The sequence below is a fragment of the Nannobrachium achirus genome, assembly GCF_963921795.1.
Source record: "Nannobrachium achirus genome assembly, chromosome: 16".
Classification (NCBI taxonomy): domain Eukaryota; kingdom Metazoa; phylum Chordata; class Actinopteri; order Myctophiformes; family Myctophidae; genus Nannobrachium; species Nannobrachium achirus.
In genome coordinates, this window is record NC_137823.1 from 29,415,118 (window position 1) to 29,433,833 (window position 18,716).

Genomic DNA, 18,716 nt, shown 5'->3' on the forward strand with positions numbered 1-18,716 from the left:
ACTCATCACTTTTCACAGGTTTGAGAGGCTGAAATCTAGCCCAAGGAATGTTTTTCATGCAAAACAAATGCTTGCAATGGATTCAGAATCATGAAGAACCCTTAGTTTGACCCCTCACATGCTACTTTTTTTGGTGTGTTTTTTTCCAGTATAGTGAAGTCAATGGGAAACTTTTTTTCGCAGGATTTCCGGCAGAGCAGGCCTCTCATTCTGTGTACCTTATTGACCAAATTAATAGGACAAACAAAAATTTGGAGTATGTCATGACATCACAGGTCCTCTCTCATTTTGGCCCAGTGGCTCCCCGGCTAAGAAGGGGTGTGTATCAAAATGTGCCGGGCCACATGCGTCATGCACAGTACAATCTGGCCAGGCAGCACCTACACTTTGGCTCAGTAGATGGCGGCCTAAGTGACCATCAAATGGTAGTGCTTGTTTTGTCCTACTTTAAGTGCCTGCTGGGGACTTGCTCTTTGCTCAAATTAAATGTTCTTATTAATATGCCACAAAACAAGTAGGCTTATTTAATATTTGGTGCCCTAATAGGCACAACTATATGTGTTGCATATCCTGAATTAATATTAGCTCATAAGTTATAGAAATCCATCGGATTCTCATCTAGGCCTACTGCTGTTTTACTGATATTTTGTGTAAGTGCTTATAAATAAATTAAATTGTGCGGTCTGTTGAATTTTTTGCACCATACATTAGTCTGACTACAAGTACGGCACACAGTACGTTCTAAGACATATAGGTCTACTTCAAAGTACAGGATTATATAAAAGCATCCCTCTGAAGACCAATTATTTCCCACAATTGATTGATTTAAAACTTTATTAGAAGTTTGCATAGGAAAAGGTAGTTTCATAACAGCTGGTACAAGGTCAACTAAAAGGATAAACACCTCCCGTAAAGCTTCCGGGGGCGTGCGCCGTGCGGGGGGCGTGTCACAAAATGTGCGGGGGTATTGCACATAAGCAGTGTAAACCAAAGAAAGTCTCAGCAAGAACAGTCACCAACGTCATCTAGGCTCCATGGGTGGCGGGTGGCCACGTCCGGTGGCCACCCAAAATAACATTAGCGTCTATGAGCACTTCGTCACTTCCGCCACCCAAAAGTGTCATGGCGGCGTCCCATGGTGTGCCATTTTCCGGGTGTTGTCTGTTCCTGCCTAACCTTCCTTGGTGTAAACCCGGAAAAAGTCGTGATCTTCAAAGTCGGCGCTCAATAAACGCATAGCAGTTAAGACAGTGATGTCACTGAAAAGCGACAGGTTCTGTGTCTGCCGTTTCCCCTCTTCTCTGTTAACATTATGGGTACCCATTCAAGTGGCAAAGACACACATCATGTATTTAGCAAACAAGAAGATATGTTGTCAGGGTCAGGCCATACATTTGAAAACATATTTTTATTTAAATCAATATAGTCTTCAGTTCGTGTAGGATTATTTTAATATTAGGCTAACCACAGTTGAATTGCAATGACTTTCTATGGGCTGGCTTGCAGTTCACCTTTCTCCCTTACCCGAAGCGGGCCGCTGTTTCAATTGTGGGCGTGAATTTGTAGGCGCCCGTGTGTCTCTATTGGAGCGACCCGTCCAACTTGATAGGCAGAAAAGCGGATGTGTCGAGCGCAGGCTGCCGCCAGCTGCCGCTCAAAAAAACTACTGGCCAATCACAACGCGTCTTTTCCGGGACTTTTCCATTCAAACCTGCCTCTGATTTGCCTACCGACCTTCCGTGTCTGTTACGCACACAGAAGAATTCCAAGCCTGTCAATCAAAAAATGCCTATCAATGCGAGACGGGTACCAGAGAGCTGGAAGAGGCGTCTACCTTTTTATGTCTGTGATTATCCATGCATTGTTGAGTAGCTGAAAAATATTATCCAACTGTGGGTAAACTGCAGTAAAATGATGCATTTCTTTCAAAGAAGCAGACAGAAGGGCGAACATTTTGTGTTTTAAGGACATATCCTGGTTGACAAAGTGTCTCAGCAGCGGAAACTGGTTAAAAAAGATCAATATGGATGTATCATGTATGCATAGATAGGGGAGTTAGAATTGAATACATTTGAACAAAACATGTCTAAATGCAAGGCAAAATGTGTGTTTCATTCACTATGTTAAATAAATCTATCTTCTATCCTTTTCACAGTCAGTCTACATTGGAGAGCTTGACGATGATTTAAGATGGGAGCATCCCTTCAAATCGTCACCCACTTTGATCTACACACCCCAACAGCCATGAATACCACCACCACAACTCATTCATGGTAAAATCCTCAGTGGTAACATACATTTGTATGCTCTTCTGAGTTAAATGAATACTAATGTTTTTACTGTTTTATCAGGTTATTAATTTAACCACTCAAACCAGAAAATTGCAGATTTACAAGCTCAGAGGTCTGCTGTTGCACAACTTCAACTTGTTATCAGTGTTTTTACACCATTGCTTCTCAAACTCTTTCATTTCAACGACACCCAGTTTGATAAGCATTCTTCTGCTACGGACCCCCAATTTGATAAGTATTCAGCTACGGACCCCAGTTTGATAAGTATTCAGCTACGGACCCCAGTTTGATAAGCTTTCGGCCCCAGACCCCCAATTGATACTTATTTTGTTTTCTATCTCTAGGCCCCCCGTTTACACTAAACAATCCTCAGTGTTAATTTAACTCCTGTAAGAGTCCATTTGGACCCCCGATGGGGGGTCCTCGGATCCCAGTTTGAGAAATTGTTTTACCCCCACGGCCCACCACCACCTAAAGAAAGTTGGGGCTGTTCCCAAGATTCATCGATTGAATACTTTTATTAGTCAGAAATGTAAACGGCACGCGGTACCAACACATTGCTCCACCAAAACTTCACACTCTGATGATTTTGAATGTAGTCCGTGAACAATCGGAAATGCTTGTTTTTGGTACCTAGTATAGTATATTACATTGAACATTACATTGTCGATTTTTTATTATTTTAATACATCTAAAAAGAAGTTGGAGTTCCAGGAAGGTTTGTCAATCAAATTAATAATTTAATTTAATGGCACAGACATCTTAGCTAGTTACATCATTCGTTCCATGGTGACAACAGGGATGAAGGCACATGCGTAGTTTGGACATCCAAAGTATGTTAAATAGTTCACCAGTTTCCCCAAGCCCAAACAGACAGGTCTGGTTTCAGGATCCTGACATTCTATTTGTGCGGGCCAATACTCTATCCATGTCCTCTCACCCAGCAGATACTGGTACCTAAGGAGGTAAGAGACGAAAAGACAATTTGTGATCTTCTCTCGTTATATTACTGATAAACATAATTCTACAGTGGACAATCACATACAACCTGTTCTTCAGTATTGTGACATAAACAGAAACAACAACCGAAGAAGAAGATAGAGAGTAAAAAGTAGGATAAACCCTTTAGTATAAACGGTAGTTCAAAAGTAAAACTGTTTAATGAAAACTATTTCAAAAACAACAGCTGCAACACTCAGCAAACTCACCCCCCGGCTTCGTTGGCAGTTCTGTGCATATCTTTTGCTGTACCCATGATCAGATAGGTCTTATCTTTTGTCAATCCCAAAGACTCTTTGCAGTGTTGGAAACTTAGAAATGCACGGAGCTGCCCCTTTGCCGCCACATCAGTTCCTGTAACATGAATCCATATTCATGATGAATATACAAGAATTCAATGGAGTGTAGAATAAAACCCTTCCATTTACACTGTACATTCTTCAGTGTTAATTTAACTCTGAGAGTGTACCAATAGGTAGATGAACTGTACACGCTATGTTCAGATGTTGCCTGGTTAAAACAGACCGCACAACACCACCCCCTGGCTAGTTCAGATGTGGGTGTTAAAACGTGAAACAGAAAGGCCAGCACAGAACTAAAATTGAGGAGAAAAAAAAGGAAAAAACATGTTAAACATGTTAAAAGCACTCCTCCTCTATTGCTGATTTAACATCTGTTGGCTAATCTTTTGGCCAGAGACCTGATTCAGAACAAGGCCAATGTTAAATTGAGTCAATTAAAATAGATAAGAGAGAGCTACCTGGCTTCATGATGTCTTCTATGCGCATGTGGTAAATGTCGGTGGATTTGGCACTTTCAAATTCTTCCAGTCTCACTTTGTACACTGAGGGCAGACGTTGCACACTGTTACAGCAGTTTACTGTACAAAGACTCTCAGACTAACATAAAAACAAACACACTTATGCACTCATGTGCACGTGCGCGCGCACACACGCACGCACACACACACACACACACACACACACACACACACACACACACACACACACACACACACACACACACACACACACACACACACACACACACACACACACACACACACACACACACACACACACACACACACAAATAAGGGACACTTACCATAATCTATGCTGTTGCCCACAGTAGTCTCACAGGCATAATCCTTACGCGCATCATTATCAATGTTGTTCTTCTTCTGCTTACTGCAGCTCACTGGAAATGCATTTGTTCTCAAATTAAATACATAGCAAAAAATGGGTCAATGACGCGTGATTACAAGTCCAACTGGGAAAGATGGATAACCACGCCCCGGACTCATTTTTGAAGCTTGTGATTGGCTGAACCGGACGTAGGGAGCGCTCCGTTGTAGTCACTTGGACCGCGCGAGGTGCACCAAAACCCAATTATCATGGCGTTTATCGTGCGCTTGCCCGATTGCATTCACCACGGCTTCGTAACTCGCGCGGCCGGCGTCCTGGCCCGCTCTTCGCGGCCACTCACGCCTGCGGCGCTCGGGGGCGAAGAGCAGGACCAAGGTCCGCTGGCCTTCGCGCCGCTTGCAGTGTTATGTATGTATAACATTTGAGTGTATTAGAGAGAAAAGCTGAGGAAAAGCTGTAGTAGATCAGTTGTGACTGCCGTTTCGCAAGTCGTACATCACAGAGGTTCCCATAAGAATGAATGGAATGGACTGCAAGTTGCATATACCGGTAGTTACAGAGCTAAATGGAAATGAGGTGTTATTGTTGCAGACCTTCAGCACATCTACATTCGGTGCTGTCCGGCTTTAGACAGAGCTTTAATAGCTTTCCCTCTTCCTTGGCTGGATCGTAGAATTTCACACATTTCTTCTCTACAAGGAGAACAAGAGAGAGAGAGAGAGAGAGATGCCTGTGATTTTTGCAGACAGACGGATAGAACTGAAAACTTGATTCAGTGTCTCACATAGCATATCTATACTATAATTAAGCGAATGTCTGAGTGAGTGTCTGTCTGTCTGAGTGAGTGAGTGTCTGTCTGTCTCAGCGTTTCTCCTCGGTGGCTGGAGCAATTGATCTGAAATCGCATCACCATCAGCATATGAACACACCTGACATAACTGTGAAGCCCGTTTGTCACTTTCACAAATCGTATGCTGTATAATAGCATTTTTATGGTCTATCTATATCTATTCAGTACCTTTTGTGACCACACATGTTAAGGGAGGGGCGCTGTTGTTCAGGCCATGCACAATCACACACAAAGGGGGAGTGTGTGTGTGTGCAGGCGGGCGGGCGGGCGGCAGGCGGGCGGGCGGGCGGGGGGGGGGGGGGGGGGGGGGGGGGCTGGGGGGGGGGTTCTGGCCCTGTTACAGATGTCCAAAATCATGCAGATCGGTACACAGTATCTCTGTAGCCGTTAAATGGAAAGGGTATTTCTTACATTGATGCTCCTACATATTAGCATGCAAGCACCAGTTAAAGTTACTTTCCATCCCTCATATACTGTATGCACAGTGCACATCCCATAACCCACACACTGCACATCATTTCGGAGCTCATATCTTTGAACGGGTAAGGGCTAGTTACATTAACACACTGACATCACAGACAACATTAAGCTGTAGTGCAGACAAGGTTTCACAAGGGTCTTCATGTGATTCATCACTATTGTAGATTTTCAGAGCCTGATAACTACTTATTGAAACTGTAGTATCGTGACTACTAAGATATATAATAACCAGTCTTATTATTATGGGTCAGTAAAAGGTTTATTCCACTCAAGGTCAGCAGGTGCAACTCACAACACAGGCTCAGTCATCACAGGAACTGGCCCAGCATTCCATGCGTGACTACTTCAAAGCATATCAGTGTCCAGGTAAGCTAAAGGTGCCCCCCTATGGCATGGAGTGGTAAAGGAGTAAAACCCCAGGTTATCACACCCCTTCCCCCTTAAGCTAAACCCCAACACACAAAAATAACCCAGACCCAGAACAGTGCAATGATATAAAGCAACCCTCCCCCTGAAGGCACTCCCAACTGTAATAGAACAACCAGGCCTAAGATTCTTTTTTTTTTTTTTTTTTTTTAAGGCCAAAAATATGAATAATACCAAAAAACATGCACATTTCCAATCACACAGTCCAAGACAGGGAAGGTGGGTCGACTACCACACTTCCCTCAAGAGCCTCAGAGCGCATTCTTGCTCTAGTAGAGAGGACTCTTATTCGTACACAAAGTCACTGAAACGAGCAGGAGCCCGCCTCACTCTTGTGGAATGGCGCGGCGTTGGTGGCGGTCCCACATCCCTGGCAGGCGGTCCCCCAGCAGCGGATGAAACCGAAACCACCTCAGGAACAGATGCACTCTCCTCGACGGGAGGGTCGGTGGCAGAGTCCTCTGCTACGGCTTCCGCAGACAGGTCCGGAACCGGCTGACCCCTGGTCCCCGTGCTCTCCTCGGCAGCCGTTGTATCCCCGGCATAGCGCTGCCTGACCTGGTCAACGTGACGTCTGACAGAACGCCCACCTCCCACCTGTGCCGTATACGACACTGGACCAGTACTCTCTTCAATGATTGCCGGTATCCACTTCGGCCCGTAGCTATAGTTCCGGACAAACACCTCATCTCCTGGCACAAAGCTCCTCAACTTGCTATGTGCATCATGCCTTACTTTTTGTTTGAGTTGATTTTTACGGATTTTGTTCTTCACGTCAGGCAGTAGCAGATCCAGTGCAGAGCGCAATCTCCGAGACATAAGCATCTCTGCAGGTGACAACCCTGTTGTTGTCTGAGGTGTAATTCTGTAATTAAACAGGAACCGGGCTACTTTAGTCTCCAAGGTGTCTCCTTTCGCCTTCTTCATGCCCTCTTTGAACGTTTGCACAGCCCTTTCAGCCAAACCATTAGAGGCCGGGTGAAATGGTGCAGAGGTAACATGCTGTATGCCGTTCTGCATCATGAAAGCCTTGAACTCCACACTTGTGAAATAAGCAGCGTTGTCAGACACCAAAGTCTGTGGCAGGCCATTAGTGCTGAAGCACTGCCGTAGTTTTTCAATGGTCACTTGACTCGTTGCCGTACTGGTCGGGTAGACATCGATCCATTTAGAATGGGCGTCCACAATGACTAGGAACATTTTCCCTAGGAAGGGGCCCGCATAATCAATGTGGATTCTGCTCCACGGCGTCTCAGGCCACTCCCACGGATGTAGTGGCGCCCGAGCCGGAGGCTTCCTGCTTTCTTGGCATGACTGGCAAGTCTGCACCCCCCTTTCAATATCTTGGTCCATTCCTGGCCACCATACATAGGAACGTGCCAGGCTCTTCATCCGTGATATGCCGGGGTGCCCCTGGTGTAGCTGTTGTAATATGGCCTTCCTCCCTCTCTCCGGAATGACCACTCTGGCCCCCCATAACACGCACCCATCCTTCACACTCAACTCCAACCTTCTCTGGCTGTAAGGGAGAAACGACAGTTCCACCTCTCTTGGCCACCCTTTCAGGCACCAATGATGCACTTGGGAGAGCGTTACATCCTTCGCAGTCCACTGCTTCACCTGTGAAGTCGATACCGGCGGGTCATCCATCACTTCTATCATAAGCACCTGATCAGGGAACTCGTCCCCTCCAACATGGGGCAGTGGCAGCCTACTTAGCGCATCCGCATTAGCATGATCCTTGCCTGGCTTGTATACAATCCTGTATTCATATGCTCTCAAGAGGACAGCCCACCTCTGCACTCTAGGTGACCCCATCTGCGGCACCGCTTTCTTTTCATGGAACAGTGAGATCAGCGGCTTGTGGTCAGTGCAGATAGTGAACGACCGGCCGTAGACGTACTTATGGAATCGTTTGATCCCAAATACGATGGCTAAGCCCTCCTTGTCGAGCTGTGAATACCCCTTCTCTGCAGGTGTCAGCGTCCGTGACATGAACCCCAGTGGCTTCTCGCAACCATCCCGTGTCCGCTGGGACAGCACCGCCCCCACTCCGTATGGTGAAGCATCACACGACAACACCAAATCAGCATCTGCCGTATAATGACCCAGGACCTTAGCCGATTTCAGCAACTGTTTGGACTCCTGGAAAGCGTCCTCCTGGTCCCGGCCCCAGGCCCATGGCACATCTTTCCTCAACAGGCAGTGTAAAGGGCTAGGCGCGTGGCTAGATTAGGCAAAAATCTGTTGTAATAATTCAGTAGACCCAAATAGGCTTTCAACTCACTCACTGACGTTGGAGAAGGGGCCTCTTCTATGGCTGACACCTTGCTAGCCACAGGATGCAAGCCCTCTGCGTCCACTTTGTGCCCCAGGTACTCCACCTCATCCTTCAGGAAAGTACATTTCTTCCTATGGAGCCGCAGGCCGGCCTCCTCCAATCGCCGCAGCACCTCATCCAATGTTTTCAGGTGCTCTTGCTCCGTTTTACCGGTCAGCAAAATGTCATCCAAATATACTGCTACATTGGGCAGGCCCTGCAGTATGCTCTCCATAGTTCTCTGGAAGATAGCAGGCGCCGACGACACACCAAACGGTAGCCTATTATAAGTGAATAGGCCCCTGTGTGTGTTTACGGTTAAGTACTTCTTAGACTCCTCGTCCATAACAATTTGTTGGTAGGCGTGGCTTAAATCAAGCTTGGAGAACTGTTTCCCTCCTTCCAACGAGTTGACAAGATCCTCCAGTCTGGGAATTGGGTATTGCTCCAGTGTGGAGGCATTGTTCACTGTCAGCTTGTAATCTCCACATAATCTGACTGTACCATCCGGCTTCAAGATGGGGACCACAGGAGCTGCCCATTCCGCATACTTCACAGGTGATATTATACAGTCTTTTTGCAGTCTGTCTAGTTCTTTCTCCACCTTATCCCTCATTGCGTAGGGAACCGAACGGGGACGATAAAACTTAGGTTGGGCCTCCGCAGACACACGAATGTGGGCTTTCATGCCTTTCAATAGGCCCAGTTCATTCTTGAATGCATCTTCATGCTTACTGAGCACTTCTTGTAGTGTCAGTTTTCCATTTTTCATATATTTTATGACATCCCACTTTAGTTTTAGGACCTTCAACCAGCCCCTGCCTAGTAAGGTGGGCCCCTCACCTTTCACCACCACCAGGGGCAAGGTCTTAACCTGTCCCTCATAATTAACAGTCACCTCAGCCTCCCCAATTACCCCAATGGGCTCTCCATTATAACCCTTCAACTTGAGAGAGGAAGGCTTGATGTGGGGCCGTTTGTTCTCCTCCCACATGTCCTCGAATTGTCTCTCATTGATTACAGTCACTCTGCAGCCTGTATCTATTTCAAAAGTTACAATTTCTTTATTAACTTCCACATGCACTTTGTATGGCTCTTCGTCCTGGTTGGTTCTCATACAAGCTAAAGTGAACACATCCTCTGTCTCAGCATCCTCTTCCACGTCATCTCTCTCTTGAACGCTATGCAACCTTTGTGCACGCGCACCTCTGGGTCTCCCTTTAGGAACCTCTCGCCTGTTTCCACCTGGTCCGGTGGCGCCCTCTCTTGGGCGACTACGGCAGGCTCTAATGACGTGTCCAATTTTCCCACACCCGTGACAGGCTACATCTTTAAACCTGCACTCAGCTGCACTGTGTTTCCCAAGACAACGGTAACATTCTCTCTGTGTTTGATACATACTTTTGGTAGATCTCTCTTCCTTTCTCACGCTGTTCTCCTCCGTTTCCATCCGATTGCATGCTGCTTTGCCTTGCAGATCTTGTACATCTCTATTTGCAGTCTCGGAGGCCAGCGCAATCTTGTATGCTGCCTCAAAAGTCAAATTAGTCTCTGAAAGCAAGCGACGCTGAATACGGTCGTCATTCATCCCGCATACCAGCCTGTCTCTGAGCCTCTGTTCGAGCGTCGCTCCATAGTCACAATCCTGTGCCAATCTCCTTAATTCGGCCACGAATGCACTGACGGTCTCCCCCGGCTGTCTGGTGCGAGAGTCAAACTTGAATCTCTGCAATATCTCGCTGGGCTTTGGGCTGAAATGTTCCTTCATCAACTGCACCAACTCATTATACGTTTTAGAGCTTGGCTTCTCTGGACTTAGCAGGTTCCTCATTAACTTGTATGTTACTGGACCCACAACACTGATGAGGATGGCTCTCTGTTTATCCCCATCATTTATATCATTCGCCTCGAAAAACTGGTCAAGAATCTCACAATATTCTTCCCATGTTTGCTCATTAGCATCAAAGGCCGACACATTACCGATCAGTCCACTCATCTTTGTCTAGACTCTTCTTTCCCCTCTTGTCTCTTCTTTTCTTTCACTTTTTCCTTTTTTTTTTTTTTTTTTTTTTTAGCTCCAGCCCGGTGGTCTCCGCTCACAGACAGCCGCGGCCTTGAACTCGAATCACCTCCAACAACCACGCAACACGGCACTTCTTCCGGCACGCGAACTCCAGTAACCTCGTCGCCAAATGTAGTATCGTGACTACTAAGATATATAATAACCAGTCTTATTATTATGGGTCAGTAAAAGGTTTATTCCACTCAAGGTCAGCAGGTGCAACTCACAACACAGGCTCAGTCATCACAGGAACTGGCCCAGCATTCCATGCGTGACTACTTCAAAGCATATCAGTGTCCAGGTAAGCTAAAGGTGCCCCCCTATGGCATGGAGTGGTAAAGGAGTAAAACCCCAGGTTATCACAGAAACCAAATTGCCAACCTCATTTGTTTGTGCCTATATCTATGTTTATGTATGATGTTGTGTATGCATGTATGAATGTATTTTTGTATGATGTATGTGTGTGTGTGTGTGTGTGTGTGTGTGTGTGTGTGTGTGTGTGTGTGTGTGTGTGTGTGTGTGTGTGTGTGTGTGTAGTATAGAGAGAGAGAGAGAGAGAGAGAGAGAGAGATGCTATGTACAGCAGGGGCGAGATCCACTACCGACACTGACGCGGCAGTGACAGGTCAATGGCGCGTCAGTGACGGCCGTTTATTCTACCGACCGTCGGTCAATAAAACGACCGTCAATATTTTTACTGGCTGTCGGAAAATTAAATGACGGCCGGAAAAAAAACCCGACGGAGGCAGTTTTTTTTTGCCAGCGTCGGTGAATTATTATTCGTGTGGCTTCAAACGCTTACCTGTAGTTCCATTGGAGAGCTGGATCGATGGAGCGTCTGGAGCAGTGCTTTTGCACTCTCCCGCACCCACGCATGCACGCACGCACGTGTGAAACAGTTTGTTTAATTTCAGGGAAGCAAATATATTCCCAACTAGGCTTATACTTCTCGAGATCAAATGGCTCCTGAGTCCTGGGCAATCATTATTTAATGCATTAATGAATGACAAGCCCAATATATATATATTAAATACTGTACATTCCCTCTCGGCCTGAGCCATGCACAGAGCTGGACATGTTTTCTTTTTTTTTTTTTCATCATAACATTTACATATTAAAACAGCGAAATAAAACAAATGTGTTTAGCTAAGCATCAACTATTGACCTTCAGTTAACTTAGCATTTGTTTAATACCTTGGCAAAATTATAGTATTATCCATGAGGACATTTTTCTAGCGTCGGTAAATCTCTCTCCAAATGTCGGCTAAATAATTTGTGTGTCATCTTTCCTGCAGCTGGCAGCTGCTGATCTCTCTAAACACTTATTAACTTATTGTTCACTCCATTAACGTCAAGTACATTTGTTGTTCATAGTGTCCAAAGCTACAGGCTTAGTAAAAAATAAAATATTAAAATGAAATGACGACACGCCATGATGCGGTGCATTCACTGGTGTCCGTCTTTTTTTCTTTTTCTTTATTTATTAGGCTACACCCAACAAATTACATCTGTAGCTGTAATGCCCACCAGTGCTTCATTTGTTAATTATTAGGAGAAATGAATAAAATACATAGAGTAGGTCCATAATATGCCTTCTGCCAAATCACAATATAAGGGTCCCCGTGACATGGCTTATTTATTCAGATCTTATTTAATCAAAGCGTTATAGGCAGCTCACCGAAAATAGCAGATCTGTTGTGTAAATCTGTGCTTGTGGATCGGCTATTTTTCGCTGTTTGGCGACCAATCCCGGTGGGAACAGGCCTACCAATATCAGGTCTGATCTGTCTGTAGCCTATACATCCATCACGGATAGCGCATCTCCAACTTGTTAACCAGCTGGGAATCATCAAACAAAGAATTGACGATGGCCTATTAAGCTACACGCCTGTACCTATTGGCCAATTTAGACATCAAAGGAGTGGAGATTACCCAAGGGAGTCGCGTGGGCGGTGGTTTAAAAACTTGTGCAGACACAGTGCAGACACCAGACAGACATAAGTGACCATGCTTTGTCTTGGAATTATAATAACTGCATGCACTTATTGCACTATAGAGCCTTTTCAGCAGAACCATCTGGCACTGGACAACACACACAGCTGACCAGGCCGCTATAGAGGAAAACGTCTTCAAAGGGGTCCCGATACTTTTACTTCTACTCCATCTCGGAGCTAAATATTCTACTTCAACTCCCTACAACTATTTGAAAACTTTACTAGGCCTAGTCACTTTGCAGATATAAATGATTAAGCCTATTTTAGGCTGTTTGAATCTACGGACTTTTATTTAGGCCTATAACAAACGATTTGTACATAAGTTAGCCTATACTGGAGACACTTACTTTGGGACAAAATGTACTTTTTGTTTTTCACCACTGATTAAATGCACTATTTGAAGGAAACCGAAGCCTATAAAGACAGTCCATGTTTTTTGTCTTATCTGAGTTTTATTTTATTTTATTATATGGTGGTTAACGTCTTGTTTTATTGGGGGAGCGTGGGCTGCGTGGCTGCATCTGCACAAAGCACTCAAAGTTTGTTATAATGGGCTTCAGTAGGCTGAGGACTGAGTAAAACAAACAAACAATTATGTTACAAAAAAACCTAATGGTCCAATTATGACTTCAAAGGAATAGAATCCACCGCAGACAATAGCAGACACTCACTCTCACTTTCTGTCTCTCTCTCTCTCTCTCTCTCTCTCTCTCTCTCTCCCTCTCCCCCCCTCTCTCTCTCTCTCTCTCTCCTCTCTCTCTCTTTTGATGCGACGTTCGCGAACGAATCTTTTGAACGGCTCTTTGAAGTGAATGACTGTATTATGTCCATGTAAATATTTAAATGTTGGCTATTTTAAAATAGCCAACATTTAAATATTTATTTATTTGCTCACATGCCCACCCACATTGTGCCAGGCCTAGCCAGTTGGTAAATCCTGGCTATATACGCCGCTAGGGAGGAGCCTGCTTGCCTGCTTGTTAGGTGTTGCATGAATAACATTAAGGTAGCTTAATACACACATGTTTTATAAAAAGGGTAAATACAAAATTGTGATCTCAACTGTCAGCAGAGGAATGTGGTGCTAGACCGTGCCACCTTGTGGATTCATGTTTCAACGAATGCTTAAATATATAAATATGCAATGAGCCAAAAGAGCCAAATGTGCCATGTCTTTTGAACGGCTCTTTCCAACAATGTTGGACGCTGAGGAGACACATCAAACAGCCTAAATGGCGCACACACAGTGGCCACGCGGTGACGCGGGGCAGATTTGTTATTTAACAACATTAAAACTTCAAGTGCTGTTCTCCTGTTCTCCTGATCAGTTCAACAAATACTCAAACCTGTTGTTTTGTCAGCGATGCTTCTGCTTCTGTGTTATCCAATTCTCTCTCTGTGTTTGGCTCTCAGCAGCTGGTGTTGAGACGCGCATCGTAGCCAAAAGCCAATTTGCTAAACATAATTCACCCGGTGCGCCTAGAATATCTGACTTACAAGCTCACATCGCATTGCGGAGGCTATCGTTGTGAGCTTTGAAGTCTACCGTTCTCTGATTGAACAAAGTATTCATAGCTGTAGGAAATTATGGATCATAATAATTGATCATAATTAGGCCTATGGATCATATCCATTATTATTATGACTGATATTAAATAATGTATTTATTTAACAAATATTTATATTCGGGTTGACGTCTCGAGAGCGTAACATGAAAGATGCTTAACAATAATTACACGCACGAACGCGCGCGCGCACACACACACACACACACACACACACACACACACACACACACACACACACACACACACACAGAGAGAGAGAGAGAGAGAGAGAGAGAGAGAGAGAGAGAGGGGAGAGTAGGAGAGAGGGGGAGAGAGAGAGAGAGAGAGAAAACCGACTGTCAGAACTATTAGGCTACTGACGGTCTTTTGGGCAGTTGGTCAATAATAATTCACCGACGCTGGCAAAAAAAACTGCCTCCGTCGGTTTTTTTTTTCCGGCCGTCATTTAATTTTCCGACAGCCAGTAAAAATATTGACGGTCGTTTTATTGACCGACGGTCGGTAGAATAAACGGCCGTCACTGACGCGCCATTGACCTGTCACTGCCGCGTCAGTGTCGGTAGTGGATCTCGCTGGCTCTCGCTATGTATGCATTATTGCATGATGTAGGCTACTTTAAGTGTTTTTGTGTGTGTGTGTGTGTGTGTGTGTGTGTGTGTGTGTGTGTGTGTGTGTGTGTGTGTGTGTGTGTGTGTGTGTGTGTGTGTGTGTGTGGTATAGAGAGAGAGAGAGAGAGAGAGAGAGAGAGAGAGAGAGAGAGAGAGAGAGAGATGCTATGTATGCATTATTGCATGATGTAGGCTACTTTAAGTGTTTTTGTGTGTCCCTGGCACGCAATTTCTTGAAAAAATCAGTAAAAAGAAAGTATACTTTATGTGAACATGCACAAACATCATTATATCCTTCAACGTCTTGTTTATGCCCCAAAACGATGGACATACAGGTTTTGTAGCAAGGCAGAGGGAGTGCTCCAGTCAACTCACCATTGTAGTACTCATAGACAGACACTGCTGCAGGTTGTATGAGGCCCACTTCCATTGTCTGAGTGACTCTAAAAGCAATCTCATCTGGCCTTAGGTGAGACACCTAGATAAAGTCAAATACCAAGGTAAGAGACATAGGGAGGGGTGTGTGTGTGTGTGCGTGTGCGTGTGCGTGTGCGTGCGCGCGCGCGCGTGCGTGCGTGCATGCGTGCGTGCGTGCGTGCGTGCGTGAGAGAGCTGGACTTACCTTGTTCAGGTAGATTATGAGGGAACCTCTTTCTGACAGAAATGTGTTCATCTCATATTTTGCAATGACTCGGTCAACTCCATTGTTTAACCACACACACACACACACACACACACACACACACACACACACACACACGCGCGCGTCACATTAACATTCATATGCATGTTATACGCTTGCTGTCAGGTGTAAACCTTGTATGTCCAAAACCTTATAATGGAAAGAAATAGCACATCTAGAAGCTCCCAATAACGATTGCAGATCTGCTATTTTCACAACATTTGTGTGACACCAATGATGTACATGATGTACTGTAAGCGGGTCACCCATTAATAATGAATGAAAAACAAAAGAAACGAAAAAACAAAACAAAAAAAGGAAATATGCCATGTTTCTGCCCAACAGCAACTGTGTGTGTGTGTGTGTGTGTGTGTGTGTGTGTGTGTGTGTGTGTGTGTGTGTGTGTGTGTGTGTGTACACCGCGTGGTTAGACCCTTACCGAGTCCAGATCCTTAGAGTTCACAGTAAATCCAGTGAGCAAGCCGATATCCAAAATTGCCATTCCTGAATCTGTGTGATTGTCCTTAAACCTGAGAAAACAGACAATGGATGGATTAGTCAAAAGAAAGGAGGAGCAGAGTGTTCATGTTTACTCTGAAAAAAAGCATCAAATTGACTGTATGTGTTGACTGTGCAGTGTTATGTATGTATAACATTTGAGTGTATTAGAGAGAAAAGCTGAGGAAAAGCTGTAGTAGATCAGTTGTGACTGCCGTTTCGCAAGTCGTACATCACAGAGGTTCCCATAAGAATGAATGGAATGGACTGCAAGTTGCATATACCGGTAGTTACAGAGCTAAATGGAAATGAGGTGTTATTGTTGCAGACCTTCAGCACATCTACATTCGGTGCTGTCCGGCTTTAGACAGAGCTTTAATAGCTTTCCCTCTTCCTTGGCTGGATCGTAGAATTTCACACATTTCTTCTCTACAAGGAGAACAAGAGAGAGAGAGAGAGAGAGATGCCTGTGATTTTTGCAGACAGACGGATAGAACTGAAAACTTGATTCAGTGTCTCACATAGCATATCTATACTATAATTAAGCGAATGTCTGAGTGAGTGTCTGTCTGTCTGAGTGAGTGAGTGTCTGTCTGTCTCAGCGTTTCTCCTCGGTGGCTGGAGCAATTGATCTGAAATCGCATCACCATCAGCATATGAACACACCTGACATAACTGTGAAGCCCGTTTGTCACTTTCACAAATCGTATGCTGTATAATAGCATTTTTATGGTCTATCTATATCTATTCAGTACCTTTTGTGACCACACATGTTAAGGGAGGGGCGCTGTTGTTCAGGCCATGCACAATCACACACAAAGGGGGAGTGTGTGTGTGTGCAGGCGGGCGGGCGGGCGGCAGGCGGGCGGGCGGGCGGGGGGGGGGGGGGGGGGGGGGGGGGGGGTTGGGGGGGGGGGTTCTGGCCCTGTTACAGATGTCCAAAATCATGCAGATCGGTACACAGTATCTCTGTAGCCGTTAAATGGAAAGGGTATTTCTTACATTGATGCTCCTACATATTAGCATGCAAGCACCAGTTAAAGTTACTTTCCATCCCTCATATACTGTATGCACAGTGCACATCCCATAACCCACACACTGCACATCATTTCGGAGCTCATATCTTTGAACGGGTAAGGGCTAGTTACATTAACACACTGACATCACAGACAACATTAAGCTGTAGTGCAGACAAGGTTTCACAAGGGTCTTCATGTGATTCATCACTATTGTAGATTTTCAGAGCCTGATAACTACTTATTGAAACCAAATTGCCAACCTCATTTGTTTGTGCCTATATCTATGTTTATGTATGATGTTGTGTATGCATGTATGAATGTATTTTTGTATGATGTATGTGTGTGTGTGTGTGTGTGTGTGTGTGTGTGTGTGTGTGTGTGTGTGTGTGTGTGTGTGTGTGTGTGTGTGTGTGTGTGTGTGTGTGTGTAGTATAGAGAGAGAGAGAGAGAGAGAGAGAGAGATGCTATGTATGCATTATTGCATGATGTAGGCTACTTTAAGTGTTTTTGTGTGTGTGTGTGTGTGTGTGTGTGTGTGTGTGTGTGTGTGTGTGTGTGTGTGTGTGTGTGTGTGTGTGTGTGTGGTATAGAGAGAGAGAGAGAGAGAGAGAGAGAGAGATGCTATGTATGCATTATTGCATGATGTAGGCTACTTTAAGTGTTTTTGTGTGTCCCTGGCACGCAATTTCTTGAAAAAATCAGTAAAAAGAAAGTATACTTTATGTGAACATGCACAAACATCATTATATCCTTCAACGTCTTGTTTATGCCCCAAAACGATGGACATACAGGTTTTGTAGCAAGGCAGAGGGAGTGCTCCAGTCAACTCACCATTGTAGTACTCATAGACAGACACTGCTGCAGGTTGTATGAGGCCCACTTCCATTGTCTGAGTGACTCTAAAAGCAATCTCATCTGGCCTTAGGTGAGACACCTAGATAAAGTCAAATACCAAGGTAAGAGACATAGGGAGGGGTGTGTGTGTGTGTGCGTGTGCGTGTGCGTGTGCGTGCGCGCGCGCGCGTGCGTGCGTGCATGCGTGCGTGCGTGCGTGCGTGCGTGAGAGAGCTGGACTTACCTTGTTCAGGTAGATTATGAGGGAACCTCTTTCTGACAGAAATGTGTTCATCTCATATTTTGCAATGACTCGGTCAACTCCATTGTTTAACCACACACACACACACACACACACACACACACACACACACACACACACACACACACACACACACACACGCGCGCGTCACATTAACATTCATATGCATGTTATACGCTTGCTGTCAGGTGTAAACCTTGTATGTCCAAAACCTTATAATGGAAAGAAATAGCACATCTAGAAGCTCCCAATAACGATTGCAGATCTGCTATTTTCACAACATTTGTGTGACACCAATGATGTACATGATGTACTGTAAGCGGGTCACCCATTAATAATGAATGAAAAACAAAAGAAACGAAAAAACAAAACAAAAAAAGGAAATATGCCATGTTTCTGCCCAACAGCAACTGTGTGTGTGTGTGTGTGTGTGTGTGTGTGTGTGTGTGTGTGTGTGTGTGTGTGTGTGTGTGTGTGTGTGTGTGTGTGTGTGTGTGTGTGTGTGTGTGTGTGTGTGTGTGTGTGTACACCGCGTGGTTAGACCCTTACCGAGTCCAGATCCTTAGAGTTCACAGTAAATCCAGTGAGCAAGCCGATATCCAAAATTGCCATTCCTGAATCTGTGTGATTGTCCTTAAACCTGAGAAAACAGACAATGGATGGATTAGTCAAAAG

At 45.0% G+C, this 18,716-nt stretch overlaps 1 long non-coding RNA gene and 1 pseudogene across 2 annotated transcripts in view; both read right to left on the reverse strand.

Moving 5' to 3' along the window:
• Positions 1–5,088: 5,088 nt before the first annotated feature.
• On the reverse strand, positions 5,089–15,430 carry LOC308300428. The gene is made up of 3 exons (XR_013962824.1): positions 15,369–15,430; positions 15,122–15,224; positions 5,089–5,130 (listed from the first exon to the last, which is right to left on the reverse strand). It is a non-coding gene; the product is annotated as an uncharacterized lncRNA (long non-coding RNA).
• An 812-nt stretch (positions 15,431–16,242) lies between these two features.
• Positions 16,243–18,716, reverse strand: part of LOC308300955 (complement C3-like) — a 46,697-nt pseudogene continuing 44,223 nt past the window's right edge. The window contains exons 35-38 of the transcript in view: positions 18,591–18,681; positions 18,024–18,113; positions 17,777–17,879; positions 16,243–16,355 (exon numbers count right to left, since the gene is read on the reverse strand). The product of the transcript in view is annotated as a complement C3-like (transcript). The remainder of the gene's footprint in view (positions 16,356–17,776; positions 17,880–18,023; positions 18,114–18,590; positions 18,682–18,716) is intronic.